This window comes from Capricornis sumatraensis, chromosome 16, assembly GCF_032405125.1.
Source record: "Capricornis sumatraensis isolate serow.1 chromosome 16, serow.2, whole genome shotgun sequence".
NCBI lineage: Eukaryota > Metazoa > Chordata > Mammalia > Artiodactyla > Bovidae > Capricornis > Capricornis sumatraensis.
The window spans coordinates 50,070,323-50,097,415 of record NC_091084.1 but is presented as its reverse complement, the minus strand read 5'-3'; the positions used below and the strand labels follow the sequence as shown (position 1 = coordinate 50,097,415).

At 38.9% G+C, this 27,093-nt stretch overlaps 2 pseudogenes; both read right to left on the bottom strand.

The window, feature by feature from the left end:
* Positions 1–2,009: 2,009 nt before the first annotated feature.
* Positions 2,010–2,922, bottom strand: LOC138092524 (olfactory receptor 51B5-like; annotated as a pseudogene).
* An 8,252-nt stretch (positions 2,923–11,174) lies between these two features.
* LOC138092871 (olfactory receptor 51B5-like) lies at positions 11,175–12,099 on the bottom strand (annotated as a pseudogene).
* Positions 12,100–27,093: the final 14,994 nt, after the last annotated feature.

The window sequence follows — 27,093 nt, the reverse complement described above, 5'->3', positions numbered from 1 at the left end:
AGTCAGTGATGCCATCCAGCCATCTCATCCTCGGTCATCCCCTTCTCCTCCTGCCCCCAATCCCTCCCAGCATCAGAGTCTTTTCCAATGAGTCAACTCTTCGCATGAGGTGGCCAAAGTACTGGAGTTTCAGCTTTAGCATCATTCCTTCCAAAGAAATCCCAGGGCTGATCTCCTTCAGAATGGACTGGTTGGATCTCCTTTCAGTCCAAGGGAATCTCAAGAATCTTCTAAACACCACAGTTTAAAAGCATCAATTCTTTGGCGCTCTGCCTTCTTCACAGTCCAACTCTCCCATGCATACATATGACCACTGGAAAAATCATAGCCTTGACTAGACGGACCTTAGTTGGCAAAGTAATGTCTCTGCTTTTGAAGATGCTATCTAGGTTGGTCATAACTTTTCTTCCAAGGAGTAAGCATCTTTTAATTTATGGCTACAATCACAATCTGCAGTGATTTTGGAGCCCCCCAAAATAAAGTCTGACACTGTTTCCACTGTTCCCCATCTATTTCCCATAAAGTGATGGGACCGGATGCCATGATCTTCATTTTCTGAATGTTGAGGTTTAAGCCAACTTTTTTACTCTCCTCTTTTACTTTCATCAAGAGGCTCTTTAGTTCCTCTTCACTTTCTGCCATCTGGGTGGTGTCATCTGCATATCTGAGGTTCTTGATATTTCTCCTGGCAATGTTGGTTCCAGCTTGTGTTTCTTCCAGTCCAGCGTTTCTCATGATGCACTCTGCATATAAGTTAAATAAGCAGGTGACAATATACAGCCTTGACGTACTCCTTTTCCTATTTGGAACCAGTCTGTTGTTCTATGTCCAGTTCTAACTGTTGCTTCCTGACCTCTATACAGATTTCTTAAGATGCAGGTCACATGCATGCCCTTTTTCAAAAAAGAAGGAAAGACATGTACTAATTGTGGTTGAATATACTGATATTTAATTTGCTGATATATTTTTCTATAATTTTGCTTAGTATGCATCATTCTACCTAACCTTCCTTATCCCTTGATGAACAAATAAAATGTAGGTTCTCTACCTATATTGCTGATGTACAACTCTGGTCATGTTGAAGTCTGCAAGGAATAAAATTCATCAGAAGCCCTAAGTGAACTCTCCTTAAATAATTTGCTTAACTAACTTTCTTTAAATATCTTATGTGTTTAAAGACTTCAATATCACAGTGTTTTGTGGAGGTAGTTTATTACAAACACCCTGTTCAGAAAAAAAAAGACAAAACGTTGCCTCTGCTAACATGTTATTAGAATGCCTCCACAACTAGTATCACTTTATTGTTAAGCATATATAGAAATTACTAACTGCAGAATGGGGAACAAAAACTCAGGTATGTAAATGGAACTTTAATGTAGCTGATTTTGAGTCCTCAACCTACTAGGTGGAAGACACCAGACATTATCAACTCAGAATCTTTTCATGAATCCTTGGTGGGCATCTAGCCATGCTGGTACCTGCTGGAATCTGAGTTCTTATTTGATTTTTGGTTGTTTTTGTCTGAATATCTTACTCCCATCTACTTCTGGTCTACTTTACAGCCATAAAGTATCAATGGGCTTATCTAAGACTTTTTGTCACCTCTGATACACTGTAGGACATAGAGATTTTTTTTTTTTAAGTTTAAACTATTTTCCACTGGATACAGAGGAACTCTGTAACATTATCTCATTCTCCTCCTTTTTTTTTTAATAGATTCTACAAGTTTCAAGTATCAGTAGCTTCATGTAACCATTAAGCCAAGAGATTCTGCCAGACTAGAAAATGACAGGATAAAGCAGACAATCTACCAAGCAAAGCAACAGAACTAAGGTCAAAGTCATTGAGGATGTGACAGGGGGAAGGGGCTAAGAATCAGAGCAATGAGTCTATTTCTTTTAAATAACAGGAATTTCAATCCTTCTAGTTCTGAGCTACATCGTCATTATATAGTCCATTCTGCCAAGAAACCCATCCCACAATGAGGAGAACCCCCAAAGCAGATTAGATCACACTGAAAGTCTATGGAAAGAGAAAAGGTGATTGATACCATTTTGTATCTGCTTGGTCTTAATACTATAGATTACTGGCTTCATAAATGGAGAGAAGAGGAGGTAGACATAGCTCATGACAATAAGAACTATATGTGGCACTTATTTCCCAAATTGATGAATGAGGGTCAGCCCAGTCACAGTGATTTAGAAAACTAGAACACAGCTAATATGGGTGACACAAGTATTTAGAGACTTAGTTAGCTCTTTACTGGAAGCAATTCCCATGACAGTCTTGAGGATAAGCATAGAATCCAAGAAACTAGTTAATAAGACCACAGTTATGGATAGAGTCCATTGAAGGTGAGGTCGGCACAGGCCAGTTTGATCACATCTTGGTGCAGGCAGAGGGCATATGAGAGGACATGGGATCTGCTGTAGGAGAATCCAGAAAGGGTGATGAGTATGGGCACAATGAGGATAAATCCTCTCATTAGAACCCATAGAACTATCTTCACCACCTTAGCATTGGTGAGAATGGAAGTGTATCTCAGGGGATGGAAATGGCAATAAAACGATCATAGGCCATGACAAGCAAGACTCCAGACTCCACAACAGACAGTGAATGGATCAGATAGGCCTGGAAGTAGCAGGCTCTATGGCTGATCTCTCTGTGATCCAGCCGCAAAACACCAAGCATATTAAGCATCATTGTCAAAGTCAATCCAAGGTCTGTGACTCTCAATATGGCCAGAAAGTAGTACATAGGCTCATGAAGAGTTTATTCTCTGATAAGGAAGAGGATGGTGCCATTGTCAAAGAGTATGGAGATATAGACGACATAGAAGGGGATGGAAAACCAAGGATGAAGTATCTCCCGACCTGGGAAGCCAATCAATAGAAAAGGGGCAGCACTGATGTTGGACCACATGGTGGATCCCCGGGAAGAAGAAATTAAACTTTATCTAATCAGCCCTGTTCAGTAGAAATGCAGTTTGAGCTACATATGTGATATTAAAATTTCTAATAACCCCATTAAAATCATTAAAAAAGTAAAGAATTACAAAAATTTCAGCCTTTTATTTAACCTGCTATATCTAAATTATGCCATTTCAAAATTAATTATTATAAAAATTGTGCATGAGATATTTTATATTTCACTGTACTAATCTTTCAAAATAAAGAATGTAGTTTACACTTTAAAAATTCCTAACTCAAGCTAACCACAAGCTACAGTATTAGAGAGTACACTTCTAGATTGTAAAAATTATTTTCCCATATCATTTGAAGAATAAAGAACCACAGTATCTGTATAAAATTCTGTCCAAGTTGTATAGCCTTCCTTCATAAATTTCTCACTCCAGTTCTCTAATTCTAGTATTTTCTAATAACTGATTATCTTGGTCGGAATCCTCTGCTTACCTAAATGTCTGACCTGGTCTCACCTGAAATCCAGAACCTTTTGTCAGTTTAAGTTTCTCTTCTAATCTCTTTTTCTCTATATTGTGAACATATCTTACATTGTAGGAAATAAGTCAGTACTTTCGTTTTGGATATAACATTTATATTATGTGTTTACTGATTTAATAAATAGAAATTCAGTGGTACCTACATAAATGAAGAATTGGACTGAGCATTAAGGATGCAAACACCAAACCCGGACTGGTGGATCTTGTGAGTAACAAAAATAAATTTTCTTTGGGTTATTCCATCTTTACTTTAAGTTCACATTATAATTATTTGTATGGATAAATAGATTACATAACCCCACAGGGCCAGCCCACTCAGGGAACCCTGAAGAGGGATGCCTGAAGTCTGTCCAGGCATCTGCTGACCTCCTCGGATTGTTATATTACTAAATTTATGGAGTTTACAACTGTCTGCTTCAAGGAAGCATGGCATTTGGCTCCAGAAAACATTATAGAAACCTGGATGTGACACTCTTTTTCAATTTCTAAATTTTAATTAATGGTAACCATATTTGTCTTTATTACTCAGTGATCTGATATTTTTTTGCTTCTTTGATCTTCAGAGTTTTGTGCTAAATATGGTGAATATACTATTTTTTTTTAAGTGTAGATATTTACACTCATTAGAATGGTTAAAATCCTGAACATTGACTTTACCAAAATGTGGTGAGAATATGGAGCAATATGAATTCCTACATTGCTTGTGGAAAGAGAAAAATAGGTACAGATGCTTTGGCAGACAGTTTGGAGGTTTCCTACAAAATGAAACATACTCTTGCCATACAATCCAAAAAAAAAAAAAATCTCTTGGTATTTATACAAGGATTTGAAAACATGTCTATATAAAAATCTGCACCCAGTCGTTTATATAACTTTTATTCATAGCCAGTAAAACTTGGAAAAAAACAAGTTACTTTCAATAGGTAAATGGGTAAATGACTGATATATCCAGAGACAGGAATATTATCCAGCACTTAAAAAAGAAAAAAAAAAAAAAAACAGATGAGCTATCAAGCCATGAAAACACACCGAGTAAGCTTAAATGTATATTACTTCATGAAAGAAGCCAATCTGAAAAGTCTACATGTTGTATAATCTCAATTCTATGATATTCTGGAAAAGACAATACTTTGGAGACAATTAAAAGATCAGTGGCTGCCAGGAGTCAGGGCAGAGGGGTTGAATATGTAGAGCATAAAGGGTTTGTGTAGTAGTGAAAATATTCTATGTGAAATTGTAATGTTGCACATATGGCCTTAGTCCAAAGCTGTAGAATGTCTAACACCCAGAGTGAACTCTAGGGTAAACTATGGACTTTGGGTGATTGAGATGCCAATCAGGTTTACCTTTTTTTAAAAGGGAAAAATAAAACAAAACAAAACAAAAAGACATTGTGGTGAAATGATGTTGATCATAAGGGAAGCAATGCCTGTGTAGGGACAAATGGTATATGATTAATCTCTATATCTTCTCAGTTATGTTGTAAATATAAAACTGCTCTTAAAAAATGTCCTTAAAAAAACAAAGAGCATCCCTGAACTCTTATAGCTTATAGTCTAATGGAGTGGATGCACAGAAACCATCTGTCATAATAGTCTTATATAAAAAATAATAGTGACGATAAATATAAAATGCTTGTTGTTTTGTTGCTGTGTCTGATCTTTGCAATCCCATGGACTGTAGCCCACCAATTTCTCTGTCCACAGGACTTCCCAGGCAAGAATACTTGAGTGGGTTGCCATTTCCAGGGGATCTTCCTGACCCAGGGATTGAACCCATGTCTCCGTGACTCCTGCATTGGCAGGCAGAGTCTTTACCACTGGCCACCAGGGAAACTCTGAAGAATACTTCAGTTCAGTTCAGTCGCTCAGTCGTGTCCGACTCTTTGTGACCCCATGAATCGCAGCATGCCAGGCCTCCCTGTCCATCACCAACTCCCGGAGTTCACTCAATCTCACGTCTATCGAGTCGGTGATGCCATCCAGCCATCTCATCCTCTGTCATCCCCTTCTCCTCCTGCCCCCAATCACTCCCAGCATCAGGGTCTTTTCCAATGAGTCAACTCTTCGCATGAGGTGGCCAAAGTATTGGAGTTTCAACTTCAGCATCAGTCCTTCCAATGAACACCCAGGGCTGATCTCCTTCAGAATGGACTGGTTGGAACTCCTTGCGGTCCAAGGGACTCTCAAGAGTCTTCTCCAATACCACGCTTCAGAAGCATCAATTCTTCGGTGCTCAGCCTTCTTCACAGTCCAACTCTCACATCCATACATGACCACTGGAAAAACCATAGCCTTGACTAGACAGACCTTTGTTGGCAAAGTACTGTGTCTGCTTTTGAATATGCTATCTAGGTTGGTCATAACTGTCCTTCCAAGGAGTAAGCATCTTTTAATTGCATGACTTAGATCATAGTAAATGCAAAATAAATTTTACTGAGCAATAAGTGTAAATGTCTTTTCCTGTCTGCCTTTTAAATTGGAATTTCTTTTCAATCTCAGTAATCAAATGTTGTTTCTTCTCTGTTTGTGCATGCACGGTAATTTGCTTCAGTTGCGTCTGACTCTCTGTGATCCTAGGGACTGTAGCTCATCAGGCTCTTCTGTCCACAGGATTCTCCAGGCAAGAATACTGGAGTAGGCTATTATGCCCTACCCGAGGATATCTCCTTGACCCAGAGATGGAACCTGTGTCTTCTGTGGCTCCTGCATTGAAGGCAGATTCTTTACCACTGAGTCACTGGGGAAGCCTTCTACATGCTCTAACTTTTGTTTTTTCTAAGAATTCTAATTACCCCATTCTCAGTTTCTACTCTAGCCACTATTGCGAGTTCATTTGGAGACTTTACTTCATCAAATACTTGTTAAAAATAAATATTATTTTACATGTACTGTATAAACAATAAACATGTTGGAAAAGAAAGTTTCTTTCAATAGCTACTTTTTAATAGTCAGAAATCTAAAATTCACCCCCTCACACACACACATACCTGCCAAGATTCTCTATCCTAATCCCTGAGTTGCTAGACTGTTTTTATAATGAAATATGATATTGATAATTATAGAGGTAACTAAGATTCCTGATCAGTCAACTTTAAGTTAATAAAAGGTGATTATGTAGATAACCCTAATATAATTATATTAGCCTTTAAAAGTAGAGTGTTTATACAAATTAGTTATGGAATAAGGACCCAAGGTGATTCAAAGTTGAGAAGGACTTGACAGAGAGTTATTGGTTCAAGGGTACAAAGGGTCACATAAGAAGGAATTCAAGCAACCTCTAGGAACAGAAAGAGGGTCCTCACTGACAGCCTGCAAAAAAGTGGGGACCTCAGAGCTATTGTGAGAAGAAACCAAATACTTACAGCATTGTCAATGAGTTTAGAAGTGGATTTTTCTCTAGACCCTACATATAAGAGTGTAGTACAACTATCAACTTGATTTTGGCCCTAAGCAGAGAGCTCAATCAAGCCTACTAGACTTCTGACTTACAAAATTATGATATACACAAGTGCTATTTTAGTTATTTATTGTCCAATAGCATTAGTTTTCTATTGCTATGTAGCAAACTACTACAGACTGTCCTGCTCAAGAAACACTCATGTATAATATCATAGTGCCATAGGCCAGAAGTCTAGTAGGCTTCATAACTAATAAACTAATATTTAGAGAATTTACGTAAGTTATCAGTTAGCTACTGACACAAAATTGCCACATGACAAAGGCTTATTTGGCATCAACGGCTTACAACATTGCATATTTATTTCTATCCCATATGCACAATTTAGGTAATTCTGGCTGGCCTCGGCTGGGCACCTCTGGTAAGTTCTGCATCTCTTTCTCATACACCTAGGTTTCAACCAGATGTCTTCTCCATCCTATCATTTTTTTTGCTTTTCCCTTCTTAAATCCAGTATACTTCTCTTGGATTTATTATGATTGTATCTCTCCCTATAGTTAAGGCCCAGATGCCTTTTCAAGCCTCAGGGCGAAACTTAACACAAAATGTTGTCTTCTATGTTATATCACACATCTCTTAGACCTAGTGGCTCCAATTAGCTCATCCTGATTAAATCATGGATGTAGTACCAATTCAATGCTAATGTTGTTTACCCTACTGACTGCTATATAAACATACCAATTTTCCTGGAAGTAATGACATATTTTGACATATTGACTGTCAGATCATTTATGAATTTTTAATTACATCATTATTAACATTGTTGTGCTTAATGGCTAGTATGCTGATGGTTAAACTGACTTATGTAATAACATTGACTTCCAAATAATAGGTACTGATACCATAATTGGCTAATGCATAAATTGACTGATTTATACTCTGGTTTTTCACAAACAAATGTCCTGTTAAAATTTACCAATAACTCACCAACCACCTGAATACTTTGTCATCATCACACTATCCAGACTCCAAGTTTTCCCCAAAGTTGCACATGAATGACCAGTCCTGACTTTGTCTCTCCCTATGGAGTTCTTATCTAATGATCATTTCCAAGCCTTAGTGGAATAGCAACTCTTAAGGATAAGCACTGAGGTAAGGACACACACACAGTTTTGTCCTATAACTGATACTCAGCCTTATCTCTGAAGGCAAAAGGCACAGGAGAAAGGAGAGGAGAAAGGAGGAATGAGAAAGATAAGAGTAGAAATATAACACAGGGATATATGAGAGAAAGAAAAGTGAACACAGACAACAGCCCAAACAAAAGGAAAAGATGCAATGTAGAGAATGATTTGTCATGACGACCCTACCCTGTCCATTCACTCAACATCCATCTCTCTTCCCTTTTCTGCCTCTTCCAATAAATAGAGCATTGTAAGAAAAATATCTCAATAGTCCTAACCTAAAAAGAAAATCTGGGTAGAAAGCTGGATCTCTTGATTATTCATATAAGCATCCATAATCAAATAAAAAAAGAAAAAACACTGCTCAACTATAAAAGTCATTATTTTCCAGGGAATTAAACATTATGTTGCAATCTGTTACCCTGGAAAGAATCCATAAAGGCAAATAGCTTTCCTCAGTGTTCTTTTTACAATCTTGCAACATGTGCTTGAAGGAAGAGCAGTCCAAGAAACCAGTCAAATTTATTTCCCTCTCTATTATCTCCATTACGTTCTCCCAGGATCACCAAATCCTTGCCTAGGGCATCAGAAATTAAGGGGAAAGGTGATTGCTGGGTCTTGACATAGAACTTGGTGCAAACATCATTTCTAACCATAGGGTAAACTGGCAAAGTTATTGTACAGAAAAAGGCTCCCTAGGGTCCCTCATACAATTAGGCTTCTGGGATATCTTTTCCTAGCCTACTCTGGTGAAGGAGATAGGACCCCAGAGCTGTGGTCTATAACTCCACATTTTTATTGCAGACAGAGAGCAGAATTATAGCTGAATCTAGCAGATAGAAGTCATGCTCTCATATGACCTTTGTCCTTTCTGATCTCCTCCTCAACAGAGAAGACACTGTCAAAACTGTATTTCACTTTATCATTCCTAAATCTTGAAGTAAGGTCACTAAACTTAAATGAGGCTTGAAAATTCCCTGACACCTTTCCTTGGCTTCAAATGAAATTCATTACAGTACTTGACAAATGCATTCTTGAAGCCATGTTTTCTCACAAATGAGTGGAAGTGCTGATAAATTTCTTCAAGGAGTAAGTTTTCTATCTCTTGGTCATAACCAGAGGTTATTGTTCTTACCTCTAAAACAATTCAAAGCAAATAATTTTAAAAAAAGTCTTTTACTTTAAGTATCAAATAGTAAGATGACATGCTAAAGGTAATCTTTCCATCCTTGATTTTCCCTGATGGTTTGTACTTGAGTAGAGAAGACTATAGTCACAGAAAGAAGCACCTGAGGGTCTTTACTGTTTTGTCTAAGCCTTATACCCTAAATTTATCCTGTAACCTAGCCCACCTGCAAGATCTTGAAATGACGATGAGCACAATGTGGTCAAACATGCTGGTAACAATCTGGCTTCTGACATTTCAGATTCAGTTAAGTCATTCCTGAACTTATACTCAAAAATACTTCTTATGTTAAAAATCCTTCTGAAAATCAGTGTGTGTGTGTGTGTGTGTGTGTGTGTGGGTGGGTGCTCAGTTGCTTCAGTTGTGTCCAACTTGTGACCCTATGGACTGTATGTAGCCTGTCAGACTTCTCATTCCCTGGGATTCTCCTGGCAAGAAGACTGGAGTGAGTTGCCTTGCCCTCCTCCAGGGGATCTTCCCAAACCAGGGATCAAACCTGAGTCTCCTGCATTGCAGGTGGGTTCTTAATGGGCTGAGCCACCAGGAAAGCCCTCTGAAACCCAGTAGGATTTGGAAAATCATGATTTGGAGTCAGTTTCTGAGAATGACTTGGATCTGGATGTTCTTATACCTGAAAATTCTTTGTACTAAATATAAATTTAGACGTTCCTTGATTTGGGGAAGCCATATTTTGAGCTCAAAATGAGGTGGAAGTAGCAAGCAACTGAGATAACCTACATCATTTCAAGCTGCCTCTCCTCATTTCAACAAGAGTAGATTTACACTCATTTGCATAGATAGCTCTCCTCGCCTTTACGTGTAACACCACTCCTGACACCAGTGGCATCAGAAACATCTTCTGTAGTTTCATCTCCTGACTCACCTAGTTTTTTTCTCTGCTCTAATTATGATGTAATAAAGATGTAGTGTCTACCCTTTGAGGATATTTTAACTTGAGTCACAAGTCCCTTTCGAATTGGTCAGAAAATTTCAGTCAAATAAGAATAATAACTTATTCCTTGAGACATTTCAAACTTTAAAAATAGAGCCAAGATACATGTATAGAAAGCAACTATTTTCCTCTAAAAGTGTGGAAATCTATTCCTTCAGTATCTCAGGCCATGTTCAAAGCAAAAGAAGGGAGAGATAACTACGTTTTCCACTCAGACAGAGTTACTCACTGATAGGTGCTCTGGAGTGGGTACAACATCTGAGTAAAAGATTGGGATAGGAAGTTAAGAATGAGGACAAAGATGGGAGAAGGTACTGACTGTCTATTTCCTCTCATTTATCCTTGGTTTCTCTAACCATAAATAATTTTTTTCCTAAGCAGGTACTGCCTTGGAAAATAAATGTAAATTTATGGTTCTCGAGACATAGCCATAATCATTTAATGGAGGAGGTAAAAACTGATGAGATAATTGGGATGATAAGTGATACAACACTGATCAAGAACTAATTTTTACTTCTTTTTAGAAAAATTCCTGCCTCAGTGACCAAACACATAGGTTTCCTTAGTGTCTTTGGATATCTGTGCAGGAATTGTTTAGAGTTAGAGATTTATTGGCTATAAATAGACCAGATTTTATCCATCTCACCCTAACTTTTTTATCCTTATAGCTATTCCTGTCTGTCATCTTTCAAACTCTAAATAAAAATGTTTTAGTTACATTATAGACACACCTCTAAACACCTAAGGTGAATACTTGACACACAAGAACTGAGTGTCAAGCAGAAATATTTAGTACACAGAATTTATTTTTAATTGCAAAAAACTAGATCAAAGACCTGGCCTTAAGGAAATACCTTGGACGATTTGTATCTCTATTTTGACAATTATTTTACCAAGAGATTTGATTATGGGGAGTTGACATGAAACTTCTCCGCTCCCCTGTCCAAAACCAGAGTTCTGACTTTCTGGGTGAGGGACTATGATTGTTAGAGATCAGGCTGTAACTTGATGGATAGTAAAAAGGCGAAGAATGCCACTCAGGTCTGCTTGGTCTTGGCACTGTAGATTATAGGGTTCATTAATGGAGGAAACAGAAAATAGACATAACTCATAATGAGGTGGGCGATATGTGGAACATGTTTCCCAAACCGATGAATCAGAGACAATCCAATCACTGTAACATAGAAAACCAGGACACAACAAATGTAAGACACACAGGTTTCGAGGGCCTTGACCCTCTCTTCTCTGGAGGCAATGCTCAAGACACTCGAGTCAGCACATAGGAGATGAGAATAATCACAGAATCCAGTACAAATATAAGGACTACAAGAACCACTGGATACAGTCGATTGAAGGTAGTATCAGCACAGGCCAGTTTGATGACATCCTGGTAAAGGCAGAATGCCTGGGAAAGGACATGGGAATGGCAATAGGGAAAAAAATAAAGGGGTAAGATTTGGGGTACAATAGATATAAACTGCCTCATCAGAACTCCCAGCCCAATCTTCACCATCCGAGTATTAGTGAGTATAGAGGTATATCTAAGGGGGTTGAGGATGGCAATAAAATGATCATAGGCCACAGCAAGCAAAACTCCAGATCTCACAAAGGAAAGTGAGTGTATAAAGTAGGCCTGAGGAAAGCAAGGCTATGTTTCCAATCTCCCTGTGATCCAGCCAGAGGACTCCCAGCACCGAGTCAAGCTCAGCTCCAGATCTGTGGCTGCCAGCATGGCCAAAAAGTAGTACATAGGCCCATGGAGATTATGATCTTCCTTAAAGAGAAGGAGGAGGACGCCATCACCAAAAAGGACAGAGAGGTAGGAAAAAAGGAAGGGTGTGGAAATCCAGTGGTGAGCTGCCTCCAAGTCTGGAAAACCAGTCAACAGGAAGGAATTGAAGCTGCTGTTGGGCCACATGTGGGGTTTCTCTAGGCGAAATGTTCTTTTTTTCCCTCATTTATTACCATAGAAATGCAGCTCTACTTTCAAGGTATCACTCCAAATGTATCTTCTCAGAATTCTTCCATAAAGGTAAGAATGACATCAATATAAGCCATTGTTTTTGAGAATATATTCGTAAGACAATCTGTATTTTTTGAGTTCTTAACTGCATATTCCAGGAACCATCACTTACCTAAGCAATCAAATCCTTAGAACCTCACGTGGTCATCTGCATGTCCACAAGCTCCCCAGGGAATTTCTCATGCATACTACAACTTAGAACCCATTTTTATTAATTATGCTGCTTTCCCAGAATAATCTATTAATGGGGAATTTCAAGGAACTCAACTCTAATGTTATTACAATCCACTACCTAAAATTCAATTATCTTCACAGTAGGGCTTCCTTAACTCACAATGTCCTGCATATGTATGATTTCTCAGTAAAAGTGTCAAGAGTCTAAGAGAAAAAGGTATAAGAAAAGAAGCTGTGCCACCACCGTGTTTGCTAAGGAGCAGGTTGATGTGGAGAAGAGACAATTTTCCTCCCATTTCATGGATTAGTTTTTGGAGAACAAAAAGAATTACCTTAAGTAATGATCAGCCTCACCCAGACAGTACAGAATACTCACTACCACTATTGTGGCCCAAACTGATTTAAATTTAGATGAACATAGACCCTCAGACTCGAATAAATGTTTAGGCCAGGGATAGATCTGACTCATGATAGAGTTTCTCCTTGTATTTGAAAATTTTATATTCTCTTATTTTCATGTAGTTTCTTTCTCTTTCCCCATTATTTTTCTGTCAGCCCTCTAAAATAACTCCCCAGGACTTGATTTCTCTCCTTTCAAATTCTCCATTTGTATTTTTAAAAAAATCTTAATTTTCTTCCTTTTATATCTAACCATAGGCTTACCCAATATTAAATGGGGCTCATTGTTGCTTAAAGACAGCATTTCCTGTTAATGGAGGAAGATGCATGTCCTTTAAGAAGCCTTTGACATTTCTTCTGCCACTATCCTATGGGCTTCTTATTTTATTTGCCATGATCAATACCTAGCAAAGTACCTAATATGTGAGATATATGTATATATGTGTACACATACATCAATAATACATATATAAATGTACATATCTACATACATGCATATATATGTATACACATATATTTATACACATTATACACCCAGCAGTTTTTGAACACCCAGTGTATGATAGGCTTGGCATTTTAAGCACTGAAGACAAATGTTAATAAGATAAAGTACCTGATTTTATAAATAATAAAGCTTAAAATTAACTGAGATGGGAGGTGGACGGGAGGTTCCAGACAGAGGGGACATATGTATACCTATGGCTGATTCATGCTGGTATATGGCAAAAACCATAATATTATAAAGCAGTTACCTTCCAATTAAAAATAAATTCAAAAACTAAATGAGAAAAATTTAGATACATATAAGAGTAATTTTAGAATAAAACAGTACTATTCGATAGATTGTTTGAAATTGTATTGCATCCAGGTTCCTGGTTAGTCTAGTAGTTTGGGTGACCTGAGACTGCATCTCTGAGGAGGTGACATTGAGCTGAGACCTGCATAACAAGGAAGAGCTGGACATGTAAAGATCGAGAGGAAGATTGCTTCACTGATAGAGGAAAATAGGAAATGTAGCATGCCTGGAGCTTGGTGAGCAAACAGAAGAGGCATAACAGAGAATATCAGAAACCCAGGCAGTGGTCAGGTTTCATAGGTCCTCGAGACACTAATAGGAATTGTGTTTTAACTACAAATGCAATTAGAAGACAGTGAAGAGTTTTAAAAATCTCAGTGGAGAAGGAGCAATGACATATTATGATGTGCATTTTGAATGATCACTTGGGCTGCTAAGTGCAGAATGGATTATCAGGAAAGATAAAAGGAAGGAGAAAGCTATTGAAATAATTTAAATAATTTAAATGAGAGGTGATGATGACTCTGACAAGGAGAGCAGCAGTGGTAATGGAAAAAAAATTAGATAAGGATGCACTTTTGAGGAAGTACCAAGACGCATGTTGGAAATGAGAATGAGAGAAAAATGAAATGAGAATACTCCAGATTTCTAACTTGAACTAATGGGAGACTGGTAGAAATTTTATACTCAAAAGGGATAGTCTGTGGGAGGTATATATTTACTTGTGAAAATGTCAAGTGTCATGAGTAAATATGACTGAATTTGAGTAAATGCATGTTCTACTTTTTTGCAAACATGCTTTTTTTGAAGTTATTTTGCCAATATAAGCCACTGCCCATAAGATGCTCCCAAAGAAAAGTATCTTCTTAGCTTCTACATGTATAGATGAGATCGAGCTGAGAATTTCCAGCAGTAAAGACTTGCCAGACAACTGGGCATAAGGGTATGGTTCAGCCCTTTTGGATTGACCCTGAGGAATGGAAAATTGACAGAATCACTTCTCATTCTCCCTATTCTGTCCCCAGAAGTGAGAGACAAACCAAAATTTAATGCTTATTTAAAATATAATAAGTGATGTTTATTCTTCAATCACTGGATGCAAATATCATCCCACATGTCTGATCCTCTTCTGTGTTCTTAATGCAACTTCATTCCATTTCTCTGACCCTTCAGCAGTGATATTCTTTAACCCAATCTCTTACTGAAATTTTGTAAGAAACCCCTCTTGTTAAAGACTGTATAGCACAAGTAGTGTATCACTACAGGAAAAAAAAAAAAAAAAAAAACTACACAAAGTAGAAGGGATCAATTCTATTTTGCCAATAGCTTTCAACTCAGTTCCCTCTTCTCCATTCCCAAGAAGTTCATGCAGATAACACATTGTACTTCATGCTGTAATAAAAGCACACATCTTAGGCTGGGAGCTTCTCTAGGTTTATGGGAAGGACCTTGAGTGAAAAGATAAAAGCTGAGCAAACACCATACGGAAGGGAAAGAGGATCCAAAAGTTGAGGATAAAATCCAGAAGAATTTCTAGTTGTATGTCCCCAAAATTTATGTAAGCTAATACCATTCACAGGGCTTTCCAGGTGGTGGTAAGTTGTAAAGAACCTGCCCGACAATGCAGGAGATGTAAGAGACGCTGGTTTGATCCCTGGGTCAGGAATATCCTCTGGAGGAGAGCATGGCAACCTACTCCAGTACTCTTGCCTGGAAAATCCCAAAGATAGAGGAGGCTGATGGGCTACAGTGGGGTCGCATAGAGTTGGACACGACTGAACCAACTTAGCACACATGCAATGCCATTCACAGCCATAAACCTTCTCTTCATCATTGAAAAGTCTGGTAGAATAAGAGGTACCACTGTATTCATCACCTAGAAAGAATAGGGAACATATGGGAGGGTCAACCATATGTATATCACTGCATATGGTAAGTCTTAAGATACTTATGCCTATTGCTCTTCCCAAGTGTTACCAACTTCAATCTAAGATCTGTGCACTGTTTGAGAACTGTTGGCTCTATTTATCCTTCCCTTCCTCCCCTTGTCATCTCTCTATAAGGTCTGTAGAGGGATCTCCCAGTTTCCTCTTTTTGCATCTCTCAGGCATTTCCCTACTCATATACGCACAGCTTGTTAGGAATGAAGAGCAAGGTTTGGGGTTCCAGCCTGAAGACTCAGTTTTGTGACTGCTTCTCAAAGTCTGTTAAACGAGCCAGTCAGGGAGGTTATTAATAAAGAAAGCATCTCCCAGAGTTCTTCCTTTTCCAGCCAATCAGGATCTTAAGAAATATCCCCTCTATCTTAACCTCTCTGTGAAGGAGATGGATCACATAATTAAGGTCTCAAAGTATTTTCTCCAAATAAGATATGAAGCTAATACAGCCTCAGGTGACAGTTTGATGTGAGAGGAGTCAAAAAGTTGTCTTTACGGCCCAGGAGACCCTGGCATCACCAATGGGAGGCCATTTATCCTTCACGTCTACTTTAAAAGGCAACTTTTTCCCAGTTGTTCTCAGGAGGAAACTGAAGCATCTTCTTGGCCCATCTTTTGAATGCTAATTATATTTTCTTCTTGGTTTATCTCAGAGCTAGCTTAAGAGTAGAAAGTTAGGTGGACTAAAGTCAATATGGTACAAGCCAAGCAGCTTCTCCTAGAACCTATGGTGAACCCAGAATTAGCAGTCCTTAGCATTCCTTTATTATTTATTACACAAGAAATTTTTTTCTTTTCCTAGAACTTCATTGGGCCTAATTACAACACAGTATTTAAGACAAGCATACTCTATCACTTTAGTCCTAAGCATGATAAAAATCTGTTATTTTCTTTTCAACTCTTCCGGCCACACCATGTTGCTTGCAGGATCTCAGTACCCACATCAGGGATTGAACCCAAGTCATGACAGTGAAAACCCAGAATCCTAACCACTAGTGCCACCAGGGCTTACCAGGTGGTACTAGTGATAAAGAAGTCTCCTGCTAATGCAGAGACATAAGAGATGTGAGCTCTATACCGGGATTGGGAAAACCCCTGGAGAAAGGCATGGCAACCCACTCCATATTGTTGCCTGGAGAATTCCATGGTTAGAGGAACCTGGCAGGCTACAGTTCACAGGGCTGCAAAGAGTCCAACATGACTGAAGTGCACACACACACCCACAGACATACAGGCCATCAGGAACTCTCTCTTCTCCAACTCTTATAGAAAACATCTTGCCTCTTACCATTAGCAGAAAATAAATATATACTACCAGAAGAACAAATCTCCCAACCCTGAAGAAATTTTGGAGCTTGACATGCTTTGTTAAGATTAAAGTAATGTTAAGAAGATCCCCTGGAGAAGGGAATAGCAACCCACTCTAGTATTCTTGCCTGGAGAATCCCATGAACAGAGGGGTCTGGTGGGCTAGAGTCCATAGGGTCACGTAGAGTCTGCCGTGACTGAATGACTAACGCACACACACACACATTGCAAATCAGAGGACCAGATGAATTCTGCTAGAATCATCAACTCTTTAGTAACTGTTAAAGGCTAAAGTGTGCCACCCCTCCCCCCACAAAAAAATTATATATCAAAGTCCTTCCCCTCAGTACCTTAGAACGTGACTGTACTTGGAGAAATACCTTTAAAAAGGTCATTAAGTTAAAGTGAAACTGTTAGAATGAGTTGTAATCCAATCTCACATGTCCTTACAAGAAGAGGAAATTTGGGCACACAGAAAGACACCAGTATACACAGGAGGGGAAGAACATGGAGACACAGAGAGAAGATGGCCATCTACAAGCCAAGGAGAGAGGCTTCAGAAGAAACCAGCACTGTTGTCAGCTTGAACCTGAACTTTTAGCTTCCAGATCTGTGAGAAAATAAATGTCTGTTGATTTAACCCATGCAGTCTCTAATTCTACTAGTACTCTAACAATGTAAACATGAGCAAGTTACATAATCTCCTTAATACTGACTGTATATTTAGGTATAAATTTAATGTACAGGAGTAGATGTTAAAAATTATAAAGTCATGATGAGCAATATCAAAGAATGCCTAAATAAATGGCGAGACAACCTATGTTCATGGATCAGAAGACTCAGTGTAGAAAGATGTCAGTTTTCCTTAAATTGAATGAGAGGTTTAGTGGAATTTCTGTCAAAATCCCAGCAAAACATCTTAGTGACATAGACAAGCTTTTTCTAAAATTTGTATGGGGAAAACAAGGATCTAAATAGTTAAAATAGTTAAAAAAAAATAAAATGAGAAGAATAAGACTATTCCAAATTAAGTTTATTATATAGCACTTACCGAGTCCAAGTTCGTTCTGCTCGCCACATGCTGCTGCTAGGTCGCTTCAGTTGTGTCCGACCCTGTGCGACCCCACAGACGGCAGCCCACCAGGCTCCCCCGTCCCTGGGATTCTCCAGGCAAGAACACTGGAGTGGGCTGCCATTTCCTCTCTCGCCACATGACAGGCCAGTAAATCCTAGAGATGCACTGTTGAGGGAAGGGACGCGACTGTATTTGGAAAGCCAGCTCACAAAGGAGATGTTAGGTTACAGTCTCAAGGTAACCATCTCATTGGGGCCTGAGTGCCAGATTCTTTTATAGGACAGAGATGGAGGGGGAGAGGAAGAAGGAAGCAAAGTAAAAAGGCCATTAATCTTGCAAGCGTCTCCTAGAATGGCAAGCCTCAGGGAGGGGATCTGTTCATTTCTTCCTTCCAGCCATCCATGGGAGGACAGGGCCCTGACCAAAGGCACTCTAACAGACAAGCAGAGGGGCAGGATTCTCTGAGGCAGATTGTTATGTATGATCATAATAACAAAAGCAATAGAAAACAGGTAAAAGAAACAGTTCCAGTGAGTAGTCAGAATTGGCCCTTCCCTGCAACAGAGCTGCAGTAATCAAGACTGTATGGTATTGGTAGGATAGGCATAACGATTTTTTTTTTTTTTTGAAACCTCCATAGTAACTGCATCAATTTACATCCCACCAAAAGTACACATGGGTTCTCTTTTCTCAATATCCCTGCCAATGTTCATTATCTCTAGTCTTTTTTTGTTTTCTTAATAGTAAACATCCTAACAGGTGTGAGGCAATATCTTACTGCAGTTTTGGTTTATTTTTCTCTGATGATTAGAAATGTTGAAGACCTTTGCATATATCTCTTGGCCATTTGCGTGTCTACTTTGGAAAAATGTCTAGATTTTTAGATAGGAAGCACAGATTAGTAGTCACCAGAGGTTACTGATGAGGGAAAGGTGGAAAGAAAGATGGATATGTCTATAAAGGTGTAACAGGAGTAAGCTTTGTTGATAGGGACCGAACAAAGGGATAAAATAGGTGATTAAATAGTTAATCTGAAGGGATGATAAGTAGAAAAATATGGGAAACTCCTGTAAGTTAATGATTATTGGAGAAAGCAGGTTTGCTTAACCACAAAACCATCAAGCTTTCTTAACAATAAAACCAAGCAACAGAAGCATAAGACATGTCCCAAAACAATAAAACAATGGTGGCGTGAGACCCACAGCATGTCCAGTGCATTCAGTAAGTTACAGACCCTCAAAATAGGCTCTGCGCACACACAAAAAGCAATCATTTATGGAAGGTGACTTTTCAAAATGAAAGACCCTCATTGTATTGAGACCTGAAAATACTTTTCCGAAGTTCTGTGACAGTCCTGGCCTAACCATATAGGATGGGACAAGTGAACTTTCCTGCCAACTCTGGGGGAGGAATTGATGATGGAAATATGACGTCTACTCAAGAAAGACAAAAAAGTTCTTCCCCTCCCCACTTTTTCTTTGATTATAAAACTGTAGCCTACTAATTTCCCAGGGTGTGGCATTCTCACCTGCCCACTTGTAAACCTCACCAGCATCCTATTCTAATAGATAATGTCTCATCTACCACTTTGCTCTTACTTCATTCTTCTCTGCTCTGAGACATAAAGGACTATGGTATTGAAGCTCTTCGGAGCTTCCCTGAAATGACACCCATTGGTTTCATTGTTAGGATGGATCAGTTTTATATCCTGAGATGGTGACACTTATTTGATATAAGATACAAGTTTGTATCTTCACTGTGGTGTCATTTTTATGAATCTACACAGGTGATAAAATTGCATAAAGCTATCCACATATACACACAAATGAGTGCATGTAAAACTGTTGAAATTTAAATAATCCTTGTGGATTCTACCAATATCACTTTGCTTGTTTTGATATTTTATCACAGTTATGCAAGATTCTATTATTGGAGGAAAGAGACCAAGATGGCTGGGCTCACTTTCCTTCAGAGAAAACATCAAAAATGCAACTATACGTAAAACCACTCTTACAAAATCAGCATGGGGACTAGCAGGATGGCTCTTCCACAAAGAAGCCTGTAAAGAAACGTCCATACAGAGTCTGGTAGAAAAGGAGAAGAAACCTGGTTAGGACCCATAACCCTAGCGGAGGACACAGAGAGGAAGAGGATATTACTCTGGAGAGCAAGGGGTTCAAGCCACATGTTAGGCACTTTAACACTGAGGTTTGATAATGGTGAGATGAGCCTTTAACTAGTTTGAAAACTATAACTCAGCTGGATCCTATGTGGCTTTCCCAGGACAGTGCTTAGTTGCTCAGTTTTGTCCAACTCTTTGTAAACCCGTGGTCTGGGACCTGCCAGGCCCCTCTAGATAACAATACTGAAGCGGATAGTCATTCCCTTACTCCAGGAGTTCTTCCTGACCCAGGGATTGAACCCTGGTCTCCTGCATTGCAGGTGAACTCTTTACCGCCAGAGCCACCAGGATAGCCCTTCCCAGGACAAGCCTTCCTCCTTATCCTCTGATTTGGCTCCTTTCTGAAGTAGTACCTGCTACTGCTGCTGCTGCTGCTAAGTCACTTCAGTCGTGTCCGACTCTGTGCGACCCCATAGACGGCAGCCCACCAGGCTCGCCCATCCCTGGGATTCTCCAGGCAAGAACACTGGAGTGGGTTGCCATTTTCTTCTCCAATGGCATGAAAGTAAAAAGTGAAAGAGAAGTCGCTCAGTCATGTCTGACTCTTAGCGACCCCATGGACTGCAGCCCACAAGGCTCCTCCATCCATGGGATTTTCCAGGCAAGAGTATTGGAGTAGGTGATACAAATTTCCTGAGTTGTTTTGCAGAAACACCAAAGAGAAAACCACCAAAAGGAAGGTGTTAGCTACTTGATGACTGAGCACACAGCCCCAGGCCTCCTGGAACCTCAGCACTGATAAAGGTCCTGTGACACCACCCTGTTCCCTCATCATCAGAGAATTGTACACAATTTGATCACATACCCTATGACCCCCACTGCCTCACCTGGATTTTAAAAATGCTTTGTTGATACTCTCTAGCAACTCAAGGCTTTTTAGGGCATGGACCACCTCAGTTACTTACATGGCCCTGCAATAAACCTTTCTCTGCTAGAAATTCCAACATTTCCCTGTGTTTGAACTCACTGTGCATCAGCAACTGGAACTTGTGTTAACAAAACCAGTGGAGCTTACTGGAGGACTCTAAGAAACCAAGACTCCACTTTTAAAGGACTCACACACAAACTTTTTTCCTCCCAGTCAGAGCAAATTGAAAACTTCCTAGGGCTCTGGCCTGCATTCCAAGACTGCCTTAGTATGCCCCCTAGCCTGCTGCAGCCTCTTTCCCAGGGAGGCTTCCCAACTAAGGCAGAGGCTGCCATTGCCAACAAGGGTGCTCACACTTGGTGGGAGCTTGGACCACAGCCCTGCCTCTGACCTGGAAGAAGGCACCCAACACCCCTAGGGAGGAAGCAAAACTAGCTCCAGGGCAGAAGCCTCTTGCCAGAGCTGGCATCCCTGTACAAACCTGGGAGGAAGAGAAGCCAGATGAGTAGTGAGACATCAACGCTTTCAGCCCCAAACCAGCCTCTAACAAAGGAGCAAACAAAGGGGAAAAATTATAACCAGCACAGAAGTAGTACAGCCTCAAGCCCTCAGGCCCAGCCATACCCCAAACCAGACTACCATCCCATCACACCTGAGAAACCCAGCTTCCTCAGTGCTTCTGCCCCAAACAAAAAATAAATGTTTGCAAGGACATGGAGGAAAGGAGACCCTGATATGCTGTTGGTGGGAATGTAAATTGTTGTAGCCTCTATAGAAAATTTTTGAGGTTCCTCAAACATTGACAGAGAAGGCAATGGAAACCCACTCCAGTACTCTTGCCTGGAGAATCCCCAAAATTAAAAGTAGAACTGTAATATGATCCAGTCATTCCACTCCTGGGTATCCATCCTAAGAGAATGAAAACACTAATTTCGGGGGGGAAAAGTGCACTCTAATTTTCATAGTAGCATTATTTATGATAGCTGAGATGTGAAAGCCACCTAAGTATCCATCGACAGTCATCAACAGATGGATGGATAAAGAAGATGTGTCATATGTATACATATACACACACAAACATATACATATATATATATATATATAAAAGGCTTTCCTGGTGACTCAAACCGTAAAGAACCTGCCTGCAATGTGGGAGACCCAGGTTCAATCCCTGAGTCGAGAAGATCCCGAGAAAGGAATGGCTACCTACTCCTGTATTCCACGGACAGAAGAACCTGGGAGACTACAGTCCATGGGGTCACAAAGAGTCAGACATGACTGAGTGGCTTTCACATACTTATATATTATACAATGAAATATTATTCAGGCTGTAAAAAAGAATAAGATTTTGCTATTTGCAATGGCATGGATGGACCTGGAAGGTTATTATGTTTAATGAAATAAGTCAAAGACAAATACTGCATGTTTTCTCTTACATGTGGAACCTAGAAAATAAATCAAACAAATGAACATAGCAAAACAAACAAACAAAAAAAATAGCTCCTAGATAGAATAAACAAGTGGTAACCCAGGGGGAGAGCTGGAGTGGCAGAACAAGATAGGGGAAGGATATTAAGAGGTATGAACTACTAGGTATATAATAAATGAAATGGATATAATGTACAACACAAGGAATATAGCCAATATTTTATAATAACTTTAAGTGGAGTATAAACTATAAAATGTTGAATCACTATGTGTGTATCTGAAACTAGTAGAGCACTTTCAAATCAACTAAATTTTAATTAAAAAACATAATATTCATTTTATGTTAGACCTTCATAATTCTTTAACATCTCTTTATGTAAATTAACTTCAAATTTTTTTTACTTAAAAAAATGTTCATTGAAGCCTCTTCTGATTGTCAGCTCAGGTTTATCTATAATGTATTATCTCAATTGTGTTTTTTCTCATTATATTAATAATTAAATAAAATAATTGATAATTAAATTGAATCTCATAATTGGTTTAACTAAGGTAGGAATACATCCCTGTGCTTGTCTCTATATACTCTGTAGATAGACCTATTACTAAAATCTAGGTTTTTAAAAGCTCTTTGTTAAGTAAACTGGTGTTCATGAGTTAGTGGTTTTAATCTGGAAATGAAAATTACTATCAATCAGAGATACATAGTCAAATTGTCTCTGCTATTATCTACCTTCAGGATAAGAAATTAGGGAATATGACATTGATTCTATGGTTTAGTCACTTGTGTATCTTTGCGCCATTAAATTGTGAAAGATGGGGTCTATTTCTCAAACAGTTCACTCTTTGATAGTGAAAGATGGTCCAAAATACAAACAATAGGTGTAATTGATTATGGCAGAGGTAACAATAGCTGACATTGATTAAGTCATTATTACATATTGAGTACTGTCCTAAGTGATTTACATCTAAACGTCACAGCAACTTTATGTAGCAGTATTATAATTACATATATTCTTGCAATAATGAATGCAAAGTACAGTGAAGTTAAATAACTTTTCTATAGTAGCGCAGCAAAAGTCACAGTCTTAACATTACCAAAGTACTCAAGTTCCAACATTAATGCTCTTAATCACATGCATACTGTGTTGCCAGTTCTCTATGGGAAGAAAATGAGATACCTGGCTTCCAGACAATTGGCATTATAATCCCTGTCTTCTGTATCTTACTTATGATGATTGAAAATGACATCCATCCTTCACTGTCTCCTTGTAGAGAACATGGATATGGAGGACATAATCTGAGGGATACGGGAAATTAGGGACAGGAAAAGGGAGCTCCCTTCCAGAAGGCAGGGCTCAGGGCTCCCACTGATTACAGTCCAATATCACAGTCCAATATCAAAACTAGGAGAGAAAGGATGGGTTGGGGGAGCTCTTTTACTTCTTCAAAACAAATATCCTGCTCTCCAGTAATTTGGATACATTCCTCATTCTAAGGACTTTAAAAACTTTGTTTCACTCCAGATTCATAAATATTAATATTTTACTTTTTCCTCCCATATAATAACAGATATAAATAACTAATCACTCTCCTAGCAACAAGGCTTAAGTAAAAGCTAAGACAGAGACCTTGGGGACTGTTGTTCAAAGTCCCAGATCTCCAAAGCCAAGGGTCTAAACAAGGATGCAGAAGATGTAAAGAGAGACACATGGAAGGGGAGGACGGAGAGAGTGGGGACAGAGGAGGGACAGTGAGTGACCTAAATTAGGAATGCACCCTGGAGAGGAGCTTCTAAAATAAATGTTCCCACCAGCCAGGATTTCATGAAGATGATGAAAAGAATGGTGTTTTGACTGAATTCTTAATAAGGCTAAGAATTCCATTCATGACTATGGCACTGAAGAATGGGAAAGAACCAAAATCCAGGTCAGTGAGGGCATCTAAAGACTTCTCACTGAGGTCTCACTCTACCCTTGCAGGCACAAGGGTAGAAAGGGCCCCAAATAAGGATCTGGTTTCATAGCAAGATCAGTTCAGTTCAGTTCAGTCGCTCAGTCATGTCCGACTCTTTGCGACCCCTTTGCACACCAGGCCTCCCTGTCCAACACCAACTCCCTGAGTTCACCCAAAGTCATCCATGGTTGATGCCATCCAACCATTTCATCTTCTGTTGTCCTCTTCTCCTCCTGCCCTCAATCTTTCCCAGCATCAGGGTGTTTTCAAATGAGTCAGCTCTTTGCATCAGGTGACCAAAGTACTGGAGTTTCAGCTTCAACATCAGATGGTTGAATGGCATCACCAATTAAATGAACATGAACTTAGGCAAACTCTGGGAGTTGGTGAGGGACAGGGAAGCCTGGCATGCTGCAGTTCATGGAGTCACAAGAGTTGGACACAACTTGGTGACTGAACAACAACGTAGCCTGGTTCAAACTTGGTCCGTCTGAAAAATATATGTGCAATTGGAGGTACATTTTGTGTGCTGTATAAAATAGAATTATAGTGATACTTTTATCATCTGCCCATATCTATGTTTTGAATCTTTCTTAGAAACGATGTTGTTTTATAAGTGAGGAAAACTAGCAAATGTATACAGCTTTAGAAACTTACTCCTGAAACTTCAGTTTCCCTTAGCAAATCCATATGTTTTATTTTATTCAAGGGAAATGGATACAATTAAAAACTCAATGGCAACCAACCAATTTCCTATCAGTTAGTTTTGAAGTCAGATGCCCTAGCACACCTTTCCTTTATCCTAATAAGCATCAATATACTAATTTTCTTCTTTCCAATTTCTAATTTGCTTCCTAATGTTTCAGCTCCTGTTTCCATCTCTCCTCACTTCCTTCTGACTGAGAAAATGTCAGAGCATTTTTACTTTACAAAATTTTTCTGCTAATGAAGACAGAAAACCTGGAAAAAAGTAACACTATGCACTGATTTAATAGGTTTTTCCTTCAACTTGCTTCAAAATCTTTGTCTTTTTGTTGTTCATTTTGGTTGAAATAGTCAGCAAAAATACAAAAGCTTTCATTAAGCTAGAGAGAAATATGTAAAGTGGTGGAGGGATAAATTAAGAGTTGGGATTAAAATATATACAGTACTATATATAAAAAAGGTAACCAACAAGGACCTATTACTACATAGCACAGAGAACTATACTCAGTATCTTATAATAACCTATTATGGAAAAGAATCTAAAAATGAATATACATTTATATCTGGATTACCTTGCTATACACCTGAATCTAACACAACATTGTAAATCAACTGTACTTCAATAAAATTAAAAAAAAAGAAATATAGCCTACAGTCTGTTGCTAATGTTATAGGTTATGCTAATTAACATTCATCTGCTGTTGTTTCTATGCTACTATATGGAGCTAGGCTAGTTCTGAACACGTGCTCTAAAAAGGTAATGCTCATTTCTCTCCGAAAATTGTCATTTCTTTGTATTTCTAGGTTGGTTCTTCTACTTGGACCTCCACCCCACATCCTATGTTCTGATTAGATCTTATATACGAAGCCCAGGATATAGCAAGTCCAGTCTAGGTTCTCTCTGCCTCACCTCAGAGACTCTCCATACTGATGCCTATCCAGTCAGAGAGCTCTCTAAGAGTATTCCAGCAACTTCAACATGGGAAAGCCTCGTCTGTCATTTTCTCTCAGCCAGAAATCTCCCACATCTAAGTCTTAAATGCTAGATCCTCCTATCTTGGTACCTCTCTTGCTCACACACCTTATAGAAATCACAGGGACCTTGGTGTCTCTATATTACATGTAGAATTTTCTTCCTTTCTTTTTTTTCTCTACATCTTTTGTATACTCCTCCATGACTACCTTCTCCTACCACTTCGTTTATCTGACTTCTTACTGATTCCCCTTATAGCCTTCAGTAGCCTTGACTCCTCTGATAGCCCACTCAAGCCTCTTAGCATGATTATCAAATGTTATCACTGTTGAACAGCTGGATTCAAAAGTATTGTTGACAGATAGGAAAGGGAACAAAACTAGCAAAGTGAATTGTAATAGGGATAAACATAGGTACTGCATTTAAGAGTAAGACTCAACGCTGTAACTTATAAGTGGAAAATACAGGTGTTTTTAAGGTGGCTTGAAAAGCTTAGGTATAAACCTAGATTCTAACATGATTTCAGGATGTACTAATATTAATAGGATAAAGTCAATTATGTGGTCAGATCTTACTTTTGCTACTCAATGTCTTTTTATCTAATTAAGCTGCATGAAAATTGAATTACTTTTCACTATAATCCCCAATACACAGATGAAGGGACTGAGATGTAGGTGGGTTACTTAAGTTGTTGTTCAGTTGCTAAGTTATGTCCAACTCTTTGCGACCCCATAGACTGCAGCATACCAAGCTTCCCTATCCATCACTATATCCCAGAGTTTGCTCAGATTCATGTTCACTGAATTGGTGATGCCATCCAACCATCTCATCCTCCATTGTCCCCTTCTCTTCCTGCCTTAAATCTTTCCCAGCACCAGGGTCTTTTCTTAGCATCAGAGTCAGTTCTTAGCATCAGGTGACCAAAGTATTGGAGCTTCAGCTTCAGCATCAGTCCTTCCAGTGAATATCCTGGGTTAATTTCCTGAAGTTAAATATTTTATCCCAAATCATACATTGTGAAACTTAATAAGATACAAATATACAAAGAGAATTTGTGGTGCAAGTGAAGGGAGTGCTTTGCCTCTCTGGGG